At 43.9% G+C, this 15,865-nt stretch overlaps 1 long non-coding RNA gene across 1 annotated transcript; it reads right to left on the reverse strand.

Moving 5' to 3' along the window:
* Positions 1 to 2,921: 2,921 nt before the first annotated feature.
* LOC140519219 (uncharacterized) lies at positions 2,922 to 13,945 on the reverse strand. The gene is made up of 4 exons (XR_011972130.1): positions 13,539 to 13,945; positions 12,794 to 12,981; positions 11,546 to 11,642; positions 2,922 to 3,381 (listed from the first exon to the last, which is right to left on the reverse strand). It is a non-coding gene; the product is annotated as an uncharacterized lncRNA (long non-coding RNA).
* Positions 13,946 to 15,865: the final 1,920 nt, after the last annotated feature.

Here is a 15,865-nt window from a genome sequence, read left to right on the forward strand (position 1 = left end):
TTCCTGTAGGGAATTTTCTCAGCTCCAACCAGACTTTGCCCCACCCTCTTCCTTTCCTTGACCCCTTCCCTTTTCTCTTCCCTCTTTCTAAAGTCACTGACTGCAGGTGACCCTTCCCTAGCTGATCAGAAGGTAGGACCTAAAACATTCCCAATGGATTCTTGAGGCAAAACGCCTTCCACACCCAGAGAAAGAACTATGGAATTAGATCGCAGAATGAAGCAGACCATTTTCTCTTGTGTTATGCTTTGGTTTGTTTTAATTCTTCTATGCAACAATGACTAAGGTGAAAATGTATGTAATAGGAATGTATGTGTAGAATTTATATAAGATTGTACACTGTCAAGGGGAAGGAGAAGGAAGAGAGGGGGAGGAAGGAGGAGGGAGGGGGAAAAACTAAGATATGTGGAAGTGATTGTAGAAGACTGAAAATAAATAAATAATTTAAAATTTTAAAAAAGATCACTAGAAAGACTCAGAAGACCTTGGGTAAAATCACAACTCTGTTACTTTGTCCAAGCTGTGTGGACACAGGAGACACATTTAACTATCCTGGGCCTCAGTTTCCTCATCCAAAAAGAAAAGGATTGGACCAAATAATCTCTAAAATTCCCTCTCAGCTCTAAATCCAACGGTCCTACAAGATTCTGAGACTTCTTTCTAGCAAAGAGCCTACACAAAACTTTCTGGCCAAGAGACAAAAGCAGGAACAACGAAACACAGCAGGCAGGGGAGGGTGAAAAGGGGAGGGAGTCAGATATTGTGGACTCAACAACTCCAACAAGTTAAATTGGGAAAAGACATGAGGGAATGGCTTATGTGGAGGTAAGGACCCCAACTCTCTTGAACATTAGCCTGGGAGCTTCTAAAGGGTAGGGACGGTCTTTTGTTTGTTTGTTTGTTTTTCTTTGTAGCCCCACTCCTTAGCACAGTGCCTGGAACATCTTGTTCAGGTCATTTTCAGTCATTCCTGACTTTTTGTTACCCTATTTGGGCCTTTGTTGGCAAAGATACTAGAGTGGTTTGCCATTTTCTTTTCCAGTTCATTTTACAGGTGAGAAAACTAAGGTAAACAGAATGAAATGACTTGCCCACGGTCACACAACTAGTAAGTGTTTGAGGTCAGACTGAGCTCAGGAAGATGAGTCTTCCTGATTCCAGGCCCAGTGCTCTATCCATTGTGCCACCTAGCTGCTCAAATATGTCTGGCACATAGGAGACTCTTAATAAATATTTGTTTACCGAGTTAATCTGTTGTTAGCTCCCAGAGACCAGGTCAACTTTAGGAGGGAACAGGAACAGCAGGGGGTTCCCAGGAAGACATATGACTTTGGCTAAGGGGGAGCCTAGACAGGGAGGGTCTAAGCACATAGAAAGACACTCAGCCCTGCTCTGGCTGAGGCAGATTCCCTTCTTTCAGTGTGATTGATATCTTTGCCTTAGTATGAGAAAATCAGAAATGTTATCTGGCGTTACCCCTAAGACTTCCAGGAAGAGAAGTAGAGTCATTCTCCCATACTTCATCTAACAAGTCCAGGCACATGTTCCCAAATACCACTGACATCACAGAAGTTCCCCTCTCACAGATCACTTATCAAACCCAATTCCTATTTCCATATGAGACCACTGTTTGGGGTAATGTTCTGTCATCTCAATTCCCTCCCCTGTGGGTAAAATTGAAGGGACTGGGCTTCCTCCTAGTCTCCAAGAAGTTCTTTTTCCCCTTGGCCAGGCTTGAGTACCACCCCCATGTTTGGGAGAGGGAGAAGTTTGTTCTATGTGGTCTCTAGTGCTCATTTCCTGGTTTTGCCATTCCTGGCTCAATATATTAAAGCTTTTTTGGGGCACTTCCCTGGCATCTCCTCCAGCAAGGAGCTATAACCTCTCCATCTTCCTCCCCTGAGACTGGAAAGAGAGGGAATTGTTTTAAACACCTCTTTCATCCTTTCCTCCTCATAATGCCACCCAAAGTTGGCCACAGTCAGAAGCCTGAAGGTTGTCACCAGCCTAAGACTGTCCTCTAGGCACCCTCAATTACCCCCATCTCTTCCCAGGTTCCCAGTTCCTCTCCATGCTCTTGATTAGACATTTATAGGAGACTCCTTGTCTGAGAGTCGCTAACCTGCCCTCCCTTCTCTCTCCTCCTACCCCCACCAACCCAGGAAAGGAACCAGCATGAGGCAGCCCTGGCCTTACCCAAGTGTCTAATTTTCCATGCTGAAAGAGCAGGAGAGGGAGCAGACCCAGTGGAGGACCATAAATTGCCCTAGTCTCCCGTGGTGATACTCTGAGCCACCCCTCGACCACAGGAATGGCCATCCCTTTGATTTTGCTGTCCTGGCCCACAGGAAGCCCTGCACGGGGCCTCGCCTGCCCTCGCCAGGAGCACGGCTTCCCGTTTCTGAAATCACCTCTCAGCAGCCCGGCCGCCAGGAAGGCAGCCTTCCCCTTACATCACCCACAGGCCGGCCGGGCGGTCAGAAGTGGTTTTCTCCCATGCTTTTTCTGGGGAGAGATGACCTCTGTGTCCCGACCACAGATCAGTTATTTATCAGAACAGGAAAGATGCCCCCAAAGATATTTCCTAACCTTCCCCAGGAGGGCCAGCACAGCTCCAACGTCCTCAGCCAACTGACACTCGCCTGCCAGCCCCAGAAAGTCAGCTTGCCATGTCTGGACTGACAACACTTTAGGCCTAAACCTGGTCTCTGCTAGGCTAGGAGAAAGAGCCGGGGGGTAGACACAGTTCTGCCCCTCAAGAGCTTAGGCTCAGTGGCCAGCATAGAACTGAGGTCTAAATTATGTAGGAGTGATAAAGATGCTACAAAAAGCTCAGGGAAGAAAGAGAAGGGTATGGGTCAGCGTAGTCAGAAAAGGCTTCCCAAGGAGGGAGTTTCCCTCTTGTTTCTCTAACACTTTTGTTTTAATTTTTTTTCAATTAAAAAACATATTTTCTCTCACTCCCATCTCCTCCCCCCCAGAAAAAAGAAGACGATCTATTTAACCCTGTGACAAATATATATAGTAAAGCAAAACAAATTCTCATGTTGGCCAAGGTCAAAAAGATGTATCTCATTCAGCATCTTGAGTCCATCACCTTTCTAGCAAGAAGTGGGTAGCATGCTTCATTATCAGTTCTCTGGATTCATTGGTGGCTATCAAGTCAATCAGAAATCTTAAGTCTTTTAAAGTTGTTTGTTTTTACAGAAATTGTTCTCCTGGTTCTGCTTACATCACTCTGCATCAGTTCATACAAGTCTTCTTGGGCAGTTAGGTGGCACAGTATTAGACCCAGCAGGAAGATCTGCTTCAGACAGCTTCAGACATCAGCTACGTGACGCGAGTCATTTAACCTTTGTCTCTCTGCCTTAGTTTCTTAATCTGTAAAGTGAGGGTAATAATAGCATCCGCTTCATTAGATTGTTGTGAGGACAAAATGGGATAATATATGGAAAGTGTTTTGCAAAGTAAATAAACCCTATATAAATGCTCTCATTATTTCCAGTTGTAACATCTGCTTTATATTTTGATGTGATTTCCCATGTGCTTTGTGGGTCCCCAGCCAGACTGTGAGTTCCCAGAGGCGAGGGACCATGTTTTCTCTCTTATGGCATGGTCTTCTTCAGCAATGAAGGACAACCACAAACAATCTTCCTCCAACAATTTAGTTGAGTATAATGTTGCCTGGTAAAAATTGTTTTGGATGGATGTAGGAAAATACTCCCCATGTGCTGGGGCCATTTAGATCTGTTAGGGTGACTGGCCATCTAAAGGTTCTGCATGGTCACATCACAAGGTATCAGTGCTATCCTTGTCCTGGAGCTGCAGAAACATCTGGAGCCATCTGGGGACTAGAGAGTCATTTGGTCAATTCCCCAAGGAATGAAGAAGGTCAAAGGGGAAATGGAGGGATGTAAAGGCACTGGGCAGATGGAGATGGTGATGGGGACAGCAGAAAAGCAGATAATATTAGCTAACATATACAGTATGTCTCCAAAGTCTAAAACTTAGAGGATATCTTGTAGAATGTTTTAAAACATTTGCACAACTTCTTCTATACATTTTCTCATTTAAACCTAGGAAGAACTAGTATATTCTCCACAGTCTACGACAGGGAAAAGTCTAAGTGACTTGTCCAAGTTTAATAAATATTGGGTGGAATTTGAACTCAGATACTTCCTGATTGAAGCCCAGAATTCTATCCACTATACCAGGGAAGGATGTAGATAGTACAGGCAGAAAAAGCTGCTGCTGACGCATCATGTGTAGTGAATAGAGCTCTGGACTTGAGAATCAGGAAGGATCTGGATTGAAATCTCACCTTAGACACTTATTAGTTGTGTTACCTGGGGTAAGTCATTTAACCTCTCTGTGCCTCAGTTTCCTTATCTGTAAAATGAGGGGGTGGGATTCAATGAAGTCTAAGGTCCTTTCCAGCTCTAAATCTGTGATCTTATGATTCTAAAATAGGGATAGTTGAGATGGGAGTATGTTGACGTCTGTGATGATGATGATAGTTCACTTGTACAGCACTTTAAGGTTTACAAAACCCTTTTCTTATCCCAGCTCCCATGATAAACATAGTACAAATACCATTATCTTTACTTTATAGATGAGAAAGCCAAGTCTCCAAAAAGTTAAATGATTTGCCCGTAGATGCCCAGCTTGTAACTGAATCTGGACTTGAACCTAAGTTCACTGTTATTTCTGCCAATCAGTCAATAAACTGATTGAGCACCTGCTATGTGCCAGGTACTGTGGTAAGCACCAGGGATACGAAAAGAGCAAAAGAAAATCTCTCTCCTTAGGGATCTCAAATTTTAATAGAGGAGCAAAGAACAATCAAATATGTAGAAAACAAGCTTTACTATTCAGTCGTTTTTCAGTCATGTCCAAGTCTGTGACCCTGTTTGGGGTTTGGGGTCTTGGCAAAGATGCTAGAGTGGTTTACCATTTCCTTCTCCAGCTCATTTTACAGATAAGGAAACGAAGGCAAAAAGGGTTAAGTGACTTGCCCAGGGTCACACACCTAGTAAGTGTCTGAGGCTGGATTTGAACTCAGGTGTTCCTGACTCCGGACCTGGCATCTATCCTCTCACCACCTTGCTGCCCTTTATAAAGCAAATGACATGCAGTTTATAGAAGAAACAATTAAAGAAGGAAGCACTAGAATTAAGAGGGATTGTGAAAGGCTATCTGTAGAAGAAGAGATTTTAGTTGAAATTTCTGCTGCCACTCTACGATGATAGTTGGGATGAGAATCGTGAGGATGGCAAAGTGTGATTTCAAACTCTGGGCCTTGCACAGAGAGGCCTTGACAGTACACTACCATGAGAGCTTAGGGAGTTGAGGGAGCTGATGATGAGATATCACAAAAATACCAAGAGACCCTTGGGGATTGAGGTGGGACTAATCAACCAGTGGACAGACAATGACTGAGCAATTCTTTTTGCCAGGCACCATGCTAAGCCCAGAGACCACAAAAGTAAAAATGAAACTGTCCCCAAAGTATATACCAAATATATACATGATTAATACAAGGTCAGTCTGGTGGGGAGAGATCTTAGCATCCGGGGATAACAGGAAAGGCCTCATAGAAGGAGCTATCTGAGATGAATTTTAAAAAGAACAAGGGAAGTGAAGAGGCAAAAGTGAGGGGAGAGTTCATTCTAGGTGTAGGAAATGGAACAAAGGAGGCTAGAATCAGATTGGAAAGGTATTCCGGGATCTAGGTTTTGGCAGACTTTTTAAAAAAATAGTATTTTATTTCTTCCAGTTACATGTAAAGACAATTTTTAACAGTCTTCTTAAATTTCGAGTTCCAAATTTTCTCCCTCCTTCCCTTACCTCTCTTCTCCTTATAACAGTAAATAATTTGATATTGGTTATATATGTGTAATTATGTAAAACATATTTCCATATCAATTATGTTACAAAGAAGAAACAGACCAAAAGAAAAAAAAAACACACAAAAACCCCCAAAATAGTATGCTTCCATATGTATTCAGACTCCATCAGTTCTTTCTCTGGAGGTGGATAGCATTTTCCATCATGAGTCTTTTGGAATTATCTTGAATCATTGCATTGATAAGAAGAGCTAAGCTATTCATAATTGATCATCACACAAGGTTGCTGTTACTGTATACAATGTTCTTCTGGTTATGCTCACTTCACTTTGCATCAGCTCATGTAAATCTTTCTAGGTTTTATGAAGGACTTTAAAAGTCAAACAGTGAAGATTATATATGATCCTAGAAGGGAAAGGGGAATGAAATAAACATTTATATAGTGCCTACTATGTGCCAAGCACTTTTGCAAATATTATTTTATGATTCTCGCAACAGCCCTGTGAGGCAGATGCTGTAATAATTCCCATTTTTACAGTTGAGGAAATTGAGACAAATAAAGTTAAGTGACTTGCCCAGACTCACACAGCTGGGAAGTATCTGAGGTCAGATTTGAATGGCAAGTCATGAGAATTTATTGAGTAATGATGTGACATAGTTAGATGTGCACTTGAAAAAAAAATCACCTCAGAAGCTGTACGTAGGATGGATTGGACAGGAAGGTTGCCCAGTGAGGAGGATATTGCAATAATTCAGGTGAGAAGTCATGAGGACCTGAACTAGGGTGGTGACATGAATAAAGAAAAGAGAATAAATGAGGTTGATGTTGTGGAGGTAGAAACAATAAGATTTGGCAACTGATTAAATATAAAAGGTAAGGGAAAATGAAGAATCAAAGATGATTCCAAATCTGGGAACCCAAGTGACTGGAAGGATGCTAGTACCCCCAATAGTAATAGGGACGTTTGGAAGAAGGGTGCAATCTTGGGGAAAGATAATGAATTTCCAATTTGGACATGTTGACTTTGAAACACCTGGATGGGACATCCAGTTTGAAATATTCACTAGGCAATTGGAAATGTGTCACTGGAGCTCCAGAGAGCTGAATCTATTGATTTGGGAATCATCTGCATAGAAATGATAACTTAACCTCTAGGAGGTGATGAGGTCACCTTGTGAGAGAGTATAGTGACACAATAGAAGATAACCCAGGACAGAACCTCCAAATGATGCAGAGTTCAAGGGCTTAATATGCAATGAGGAACCATCAAAGAAGATGAGGGGTTGTCAGACAGATAGGAAGGAAACCAAGAGAGGGTAGAGTCACAAAAACCCAGCAAGGAGAACAGTAGGTGTCCAGGAGGAGACAGTGGCCAACAGTGTCAAATGCTGAAATGAGGTCAAGAAGAATGAGAATTGAGAAAAGGCCATTTTCTCAGCAACTGAAGATATTTATACACTGAAGAACACTGAGAGCAGGATAACCAGAATGATAAAAGTTTATGCTGTATGAGGATTGTCCAAAGGAACTTGTGATGCATAGTCAGGAGAAGAATAGACTTGAGGGAACATGATAGCTGCCTTCAAGTATTTGAAAGACTTATATGGAAGTCTTGCTCTGTTTGACCCCAGAAGGGAGAACTAAGAGGAATGTGGAAGATGCTATCTGCATCCATAGAAAGAACTGATAAGTGAAAGTATATATTGAATGATTTTGCATATACATAATGTGTGTATCTACCTATATGTATGTAAATGTATATGTGTACATATACATATATGTGTATATGTATATATGTATATGTATATACATACACACACATATTTGTGTTTAATGGTAGTCATGTCTTGGGAAGAGGTGGGGAGGGAAGGAAAACAAAAAAGACAAAAAGAAATTTGCATGATAACTTTATAATATATTTCAAAGGAACAACAAGATGTACATAATAGATTTACGGTTTGATGTGCAATCTTTTTTTTATTTTACTGTGTTATGGAAATGCTTGTTTTATTCCACAAATTAAAAATAAAAATTTTAAAAAGAAGAATAAGTAAATGTTATAGGAACTCAAATTTAGGCTTGATGTTAGGGGAAAAAAACTTCCTGGTAATTAAAGTGGAATAGACTGCCTGGAGAGGTGGTAGGTTTCTCCTTGCTAAAGATCTTTGTGCAAAGGTTAGATGACCTCTTGGTGGATATGTTTTAGTGTGGATTTTTTTTTCGGACACCAGTTGAACTAGGTATCTCCTGAGGTCCCTTACAACTCTGAATTTCTGTGATTCTATATTTCTCCCAAACTCTAAGTCCAAAGCTCTTTCTTCCCCAGGAATATGCTGGCAAATATTTAACAATAGGCTCTCAAAAAAATGTACGCATAACACACTCTTAAGTTTAATCTGCATTATTAACATTTTCTCCATCATTTTCTGAAGTCTAGACAATCAACAAAACAATAAATCAAGCCCTGATTTGTAGTGTTGGCTGATTTCCAAGATGTAAAATCCTCACCCTGAAAATTTAACAATTAGTTCCCCATGATTCAAGCTGGCTCTGGTGCAGCCTTGTAGCACAACGCACAGGCATAGGCCTTCGGCACCCAGTTAGCCTGTATAGATGGTCAGGAGTGGGGGGGGGGGGGGGGGCAGCACTCTCAATTCTACTACAGTAAAGGGATAAGAAGAAAGGCAGACAAATCCAACCAATCTCCAACCTCCAGGATTTTATATTATGAAATAGATAGGACAGACCAGCCTAGGACAAATATTCGTATTCAAGTACAAAGACTGAGAATTAATGCAATATAGTAGGAGATGCACTGGACTTGGACTCAAGAGAAATTAAATTGAGTTTTACTCCAATACCCACTGACTCTATGACCTTGGATAAGTCACCAGTTCTCTGGGTTTCAGTTTATTTGCCTGTAAAATGGGAATTCCAATACTTTCACTCTGTCTTACTGGAAAGTTTTAAGGAAAGAGGCTGGTGTTGATAGATATTAGAGTTTGTGAGAAGACCGGGAGGGCTGAAAGAGAACAGGTTATGAAGAGTTTTAAATGGTATACAAAGGGATTCTAGAGGTAATTAGGAGGAATGACACACAGTCAGACCTTGGTAATAGATGCCAAAGCACTGTGGAGAGGGCAGAGCATGATAGAGGTGCCAGGCCTGTCAGTCACCATGTGTGGCAGGAGCAGCTGGGGGCTTAAAGGGTTCTGGCCTGAGCCCCGGTGTCCTCAGTTCTATCCTGCCCCAGTAACCTGAGGCTGGGAGCAGAACAGTGTAATCCTGTGGAATGGCAAGGGAAGAAACCTGAGTACTGAGCCTGGTTCTCTGCTTCATGCTTCGCTTTCCTCTGTCCCCTAGCAGCAGCCTGGATCATTAAGACCTGTTGGTCTAAACCAACCCCCACTCCCCAAGCGCTTGCAAACCCTACCCTGAAGGTTCCCAGGGAGCAATGGGGTCTTCTCACATTTTCACGGGAGCCTGAAGGGTCCAAAGGCCCATACTTTAAATGCTGCTCCCCTGGGGTTCATTAAGCATATGACCACGGACAAAAATAAGTTCTCTCCCATTCACTTCAGCTGAGAAGTCTGAGGGTTCAATACCTGTTTTCTTGCCATTCCACCCTACCTCTTAGCTCAAGATCCTTCTCAATTTTTGTAGGGTTCCGGAGGTATCCACTCTTGCTCTGACCAAGTCTCCAGCTGGTCATGGCAGCAATGACAATAATAGCTCACATTTCTACAGCTTGAGTGCCCTTCAACTGCCTTTTCCTATATTCTTCTAGCTGTGAAAGTATGGGATGGCTCTATCTCTCCCTTTGTTAATGGATATCAAAGTGCATCCCTCCTAACTCAGTAAGATAAGTAGTGCATTTGTCATTATCACCATCATCATCACCACCACCACCACCATCATCATCATCATTCCCATTTTGCAAAAGAAACCAAGTCCCAGAGAAAGTCGTTCACCAGAGATCACATAATGAAAGCACTGGGACTGGAACCCAGGACATAAGATGATAGTGTCAGAAATTTAGAACTGAAAGGAGCCTCAGAGATCATCTACTCCAAGCTTTTATTTGAAGATAAGGAAATCCAGTTTGACAACTGGGAATATTGAGGTACAGAAAGGAAAGGCCACACCCTAGTTCAGATAATAAACTCCAAAACTCTAATCTTGTTCCAGGCTGGGAATATTACATTCTGGTCTCATAAGCCACCCACAGTGGGCCCCTCCTTTCCTGCTAGGGTGGGCTAGGGGAATCCTCTAACAAACCCATTCACCCAGGGGGATTGGAGACCAAATGGTCTCTAGTCTCCTTTTCATTGCTCTCCTCACTCTATGCTATGCCCCCCAGTTAGGGAGAAGGTAATGTTTATTCTCAACAGAATGTTAATCTAATGGTGGAATTCCAGGGAGTGTGTGTGTGTGTGTGTGTGTGTGTGTGTGTGTGTGTGTGTGTGTGTGTGTGTGTGTGTGTGTATGTGTGAAAGCAGAGAGGCCTTTTCTGGCCTCATCGAGGCTACAGCTCATGTTTTCAAACCCTGAGCCAACCAACAGTCAAATCTCTGTGTCCAGTCCCTCTCTCAGTGCTGGGCCCCTCCTTCCCCAAGGATGGAATTCCCCTTTCTGGATGGGCAGTAATGCTGCAATATAGTCTCTTCCCCCAGTCAGCGGCCAGGATGGATGACTCTAAGGAGGGAGCCCAGAAACACTTTAACCTCCCCCTGGATGGCCTGGCCTGGTCTGAGTGACAGAAGCAGTGGAGAGGCCATGGGAAAAGGTCTTTCTAGCCTCTGGTACCTAGCACTTGCTGTAAGAGAAGCCTCCAGATCCCATGAGGTAAGATGTGGAAATGCTGCTGACATCTAGGGGAGTTTTTGCCTGGGCAGAAAGTTCTCTAGGGTGCCAGAACTTCAAATAAACTATTCTCTATCTATAGTGAAAACATGCAGTACTCCCTCACATCAGTGCCCCCAGACCTGATAAAAGCTGAGCCCACATTTGTGTCTAGAGAGGCAATAGCTGCTCTTCTAGAAATCCTGAAAGTACTTGTGGATCAAGGGCCTGAATGGGGACGGCCCAGGACAGTGGGGGTGGAATACTTGGGGGTCCTCATGAGTATAAGCTTTTCCCTTGGCCTTAGTCCTGGGACACAGGTCAGGTGGTAGAGCTATCCAAATCCAATACAAGCAAAATCCAATTAAGTGGGCATTTATGGAACACCTACCACATACATTGTGCTTGAGTATGTGGTAGAAAGACTGGAGAGTGAGGAGACAATCCAAACTCTGTCCTCAGGAGTTCACAATGGCACAATAAGACAACGCAACACTGTGAACAATGGATGCAATGAGAGACCTACCCAAACCAGTGTGACTAACAAGGGTCTGACCATGACAGGGACATAAATTAGTGAGCGCCATGTAAGAAGCTCCCATGAGGTTGATCGAAACCAACTAGAGATGCCTTTGGCTTTGTTTGCTGTTGGGATCTATCTGTGGTACTGAGATGAGCAGTAAGTAAGGACTGAGTTTTATAAGCCTAAAAGCATTTTTCAAATGAATGAGTGGGGCAAAGGATACACTTCTGAAATTGTAGTCAGAGGTCTTAGGTTCAAATCCTGGCCCTGCCTCTTACCGTCTGTGTGACCTTGGACAAATCCCTTTACTTCTCTGGGTCTCAGTTTCCTTACCTTTAAAATGAGGTTAGGTTGGTTGACACTAAGGTCCCTTCCAACTCTGAATCTATGATGCTATGACCCATGTGGAGATTTTTGAGAGCTGACTACCCTAGGAGAAGGAGGAAGAGAACAGGTATTTATTAAGCACCTATTATGTGCCAAGTGATTTACAAATGTTATTTCATTTGATCCTGATAACAACCCTGCTGCTATTATCCCTATATTATAGAGAGGAAACAGGCATAGAACAGCTAAGTGACTTACCCAGGGTCACACAGCCAGTAAGTGTCTAAGGTTGAATTTGAACTCAGATATTCTTAGCTCTGGGTTCAGAATCTAGCCTCAGTACCACTAGATGCTGTTAGGGCACAGGTTTCCTCGGCAGGACCAAGGCCATAGCTCTCCAGCCTGCTAATGGAACTTTAAGGATTTGGGGGTGTTTGAGAGAGGAGGGAAAGAGGAAAAGCACCAAAGTAAACCCCCTAGCAAGCTAGCAGATAAGTATCCTGCCTTGCCATAGAGGTTGGGGGTGGGGTGAGGTGATATCCCTAGCTAGCAAGGAGCCCAATGAAGGTTTGCAAATCCTGGCCTCGGTATCTGGTGAGCAGATCTGTTTGTATTTACACTTGGTAACCAGGCTCAGGCCAAGTTGAGTCTGGGGCCAGTCTGGGGCCCCAGCTGATGACTCTTGTGCAATGCCACGTGCTGTCAATGTGTGTGAACACACACTTTCATCTGACATTTGCTTCTCTGACCCCCATCCCGAGGCCCTACTGGAATGAGCCATGGGACTGAGCGAGTCCTGAGGTAAGTAAAGGAGAGGCAAGGCTCCTCCTAGAAGTCACCAAGGCCACAAGCCTCTCCCAGGACCCTATCAAGGAGGCAGAGACTCATCACAGTCTCTGGGATCCTCAAGCACAGGCCCAGTAATGGGACCCCTCCTCTTGGGACACTCTAAGCAGAGAAATCCAGAGGAGGTGGCCACCTGCCTGGCATGAGGGGAGTGCCTGCCAGACAGCTTCAGTTCCCAGCAGTATCTTCCCCCCACACACAGAAGCTCTAATGCCTCAAATCCTCCTGAGAGACTTTCCAGAATGCTCTGTAAATATGCAGATTCCCCTAAGAGGGGAACATCAGCAGCAGCAGCAGTAATAATAATATATTAGCTAATCACAAAGAGCTGCAACATTGACAACAACTTTCCATACATTATCTCATCTGATCCTCACCATAACCTCTAAGTGCTATTATTATACCTACTTCACAGATGAGAAAACTGGAGTCCAGAGAGGTTACCCAGGATCACACAGCCACTAAGTATCCAAGGTAGAATTAGAACTCAGGTCTTCCTGAGCCATTACCATTTCAAGGTGTGTTCGTTTATCAGATTCTTGTTCCAGGTACCAATGAAAGAAGCTTCTGGAGAGTTCAGTATTAGAAGTGGAAACCTTGTAGGGAAGAGAAAATGTGGAACTGTGAGGGCCAACGCAGCACCGCAAACTTCCTGGAACTGCACAATCAGTCAAGGTCTAGGCTTTGCCAGAATGCATAGCCATGCCCAGGATAGATCCCTGTTCTGAGAGTTGGGAGACTTGAACTTTAGTACTGAACCTTGCCTCTAAGTCTCTGTGTGACCTTGGGAGGTGGGGGTAGGGAGATCACTTTTTTTGAACCTCAGTTTCTTAATCTATAAAATGGGAATCCCAATTATAGGTGTTCTTGCTCCCTCTGCTGGAACATTACGGGAAATGTAAGCTCTGTATAAATACTTGATGACCTTTCTGGACCCCACTGAAGGCATTACAGTTCTTGTCCTCAGAAAGCATTCCCCTGCCCTGAGTCCTCCCACCCCAACCCCATCGCCAACAGAACACCAGATTGTGTGGTTTGGAAAAAGAGAGAGATTGGTGTGGGACCAATGAAAAGAGACCAGAATTTGGAGTCGAAGGACCTGGGTTTGAATCTCAGCCCAGTTACTTGTTGACAGTCCTTCCCCCAAACTTACCTTTAGAGGATTCCTTTTGGAAGGGCTTGAGGGCTTCCAGAATCCCTTGGCTAAATTCACAAAGGAGAGAGACTCGAACTGTTATCAGTCATTAATACCTCCCGTGTGAAGTAATATGATTTTGGTCAAGTAACTTGGCTCTTTCCAGGCCTTCATTTCCTCATCTGTAAAATGAAGGGGTTAGAGTAGATAATTTCTACTTAGCCCAAGGCAGGGAGGACCTACGTGATCTTCTAGTCAAAGGGGGAGGGGTGAGGAAACCTTCAGAAGTTGCCCTTGGTTCCCTGAATATCATAGGTGAAAGGACAAAGGTCGAGCAGTCCGTCAGTGCTGTGGGCGCTGTCATTCCTGGAAGCTTAGGGTCTTGAGGTTTCCCGTCAGTTCGGTCAACTCCATCAGCTCGTGACTCAGCCACCATTCCGGGAGCTGTTCCCACCCCTGGCCCCCAACCCCCACCATGCTCAGGGCTCAGGGCTTCAAGTTCATTGCTCCAGGCTCTGTCCAAGGGCAGAGCAGGAAAAGAGGAAGCAAGAATGGCTGATGGCCGGTTGGACCATTTGGGGCCACTTCCTATTTTCTACCAAAATAGAGGCGTCATGTCCCCAGCAACAATTGTAGAGTTCTGGTCACTGGAAGGCCTCAAACCTCTCTGACCCTTCACTCCAAGGTCTAAAGTTCTGCTCAGCCTAGGAGCTGACTAGACCACCATGTTCTCCAGGAACTTGTAGGGAGCTGGGGGAAAAGCCAAGTAACTGCCAACATAGCCCCAGAGGGTGGGAGTTTGGATAATTCCTCCCTTGGCCTGGGGGAGGAGGGGGGGAATTTCTTGTTGTGGTCCTGGGGTGGAGGGGGTTATTTCCAATGTGGGTTTAGGGGTTACTGTAGCTCTATGCTGCTAAACCAGTTGTGGCCATGTCTAGGGTGGAGCCTGTTGACCCTGAGCAGCCCCTTGTGTGGGTGGATACCTAAGGTCATTGATACTCTTCTAGTTCCAAGACTCAAAATTTTAGAGACCATAGTTGGGCACCATTGTAAGACAAATTTTGCTTTAACTGTTCTATTTTCAATGGTAGATGCCAGATGCCTCAGTCCCTAATCCCTCATTAGGCTAGTCAATATCCCCCTGCATACCCCTAAGGGTCTTGGCTCAAGCTATGCCCTCTGACCTTTGCCATCTTCAGCATCTCCCTTAATTCTATCCATCTTTCAAGGCCTACCTTAAATATTATCTCCTCCAGGGAGTTTTCCTAGACTCCCCTGGTCCAGTCCAAAGTGATCTCTCTCTCCCTCCCACCTCTTAAAACATTTACTTTCTATACACAATACCTGGTGCCCTTAGTTCTTCCTTTGTGCCCACAAAGGCAAGGATCATGATTCCTCCTACTCCTTCTGTCACCCCTAGACACCCAGTGTTTACCAGGAAGCTCCTGGGTGACAAGCTGGATTCTAGGCTGGGTCATGATGAGCCCTAGGCTCAGGGGGCTGATCCAGGAAGCTCTGCCTGCTGGAGCTGGCCTGTGACTACTCATGGTTTTGCAATCAGGGCCAATGCCTGATCACTGGTTGGGCTGAAGGGAGGGTTTGCTGTCTCCCTGCAAGACGTGGTCCAAGAAACAGTAAGGTGGCCCTTGACACTTAGAGCCCTTTATAACCTGGTGTCAACCTAGTTTTCTTGTCTTATTATTCAATACTCTCTTCACACTCTTGAAGGCCTGGTCAAAATAGACTTATTGCTGTTTCTTAGAGACGAAATTTTAACTCCTACACTCCCTCCAACTCTTAATGTCAATAGCAAACATTTACAAAGTATCTTAAGGTTTTCCAGATACAAATGTGCACGTGCACGTGCGCACACACACACACACACACACACACACACACACTCACAAGGACCAAATGAAATTTTATACACACACATATCTATGGTAGATAATTTACCCCCATTTTGTAGATGAAGAAAGTGAGTCTTAAGAGAAAAATTAATGATTTGGATGGCCAGGATAACTCAGCTAGTATCAGAGTGAAAATTCAAACTCAGATATTACTGACTACAATTCCATTATAGCACCCAGTTCTCCTAGCTAAAAGCCTTAGTTACCTTCAAACATCAGTTCAAGAATCACCTTCTAATGAGACCTGTCCTGTTCCTTCCTGTTACTAGTGCTTTATCTGCCCCCAAATCATCTTGTATTTATTTGTGTATATTTGTATGTCTTGTCTCCAAAATCTTCTAGGACAGGGACATTTTTATTTGTGTTTGTATTTCTAGCACTTAGCACAGAGCCTGACTCATAGGAGCTGTTTGATTTAATATATTTGTGGATTGG

Source organism: Notamacropus eugenii, chromosome 1 (genome assembly GCF_028372415.1).
Source record: "Notamacropus eugenii isolate mMacEug1 chromosome 1, mMacEug1.pri_v2, whole genome shotgun sequence".
Classification (NCBI taxonomy): Eukaryota; Metazoa; Chordata; class Mammalia; order Diprotodontia; family Macropodidae; genus Notamacropus; species Notamacropus eugenii.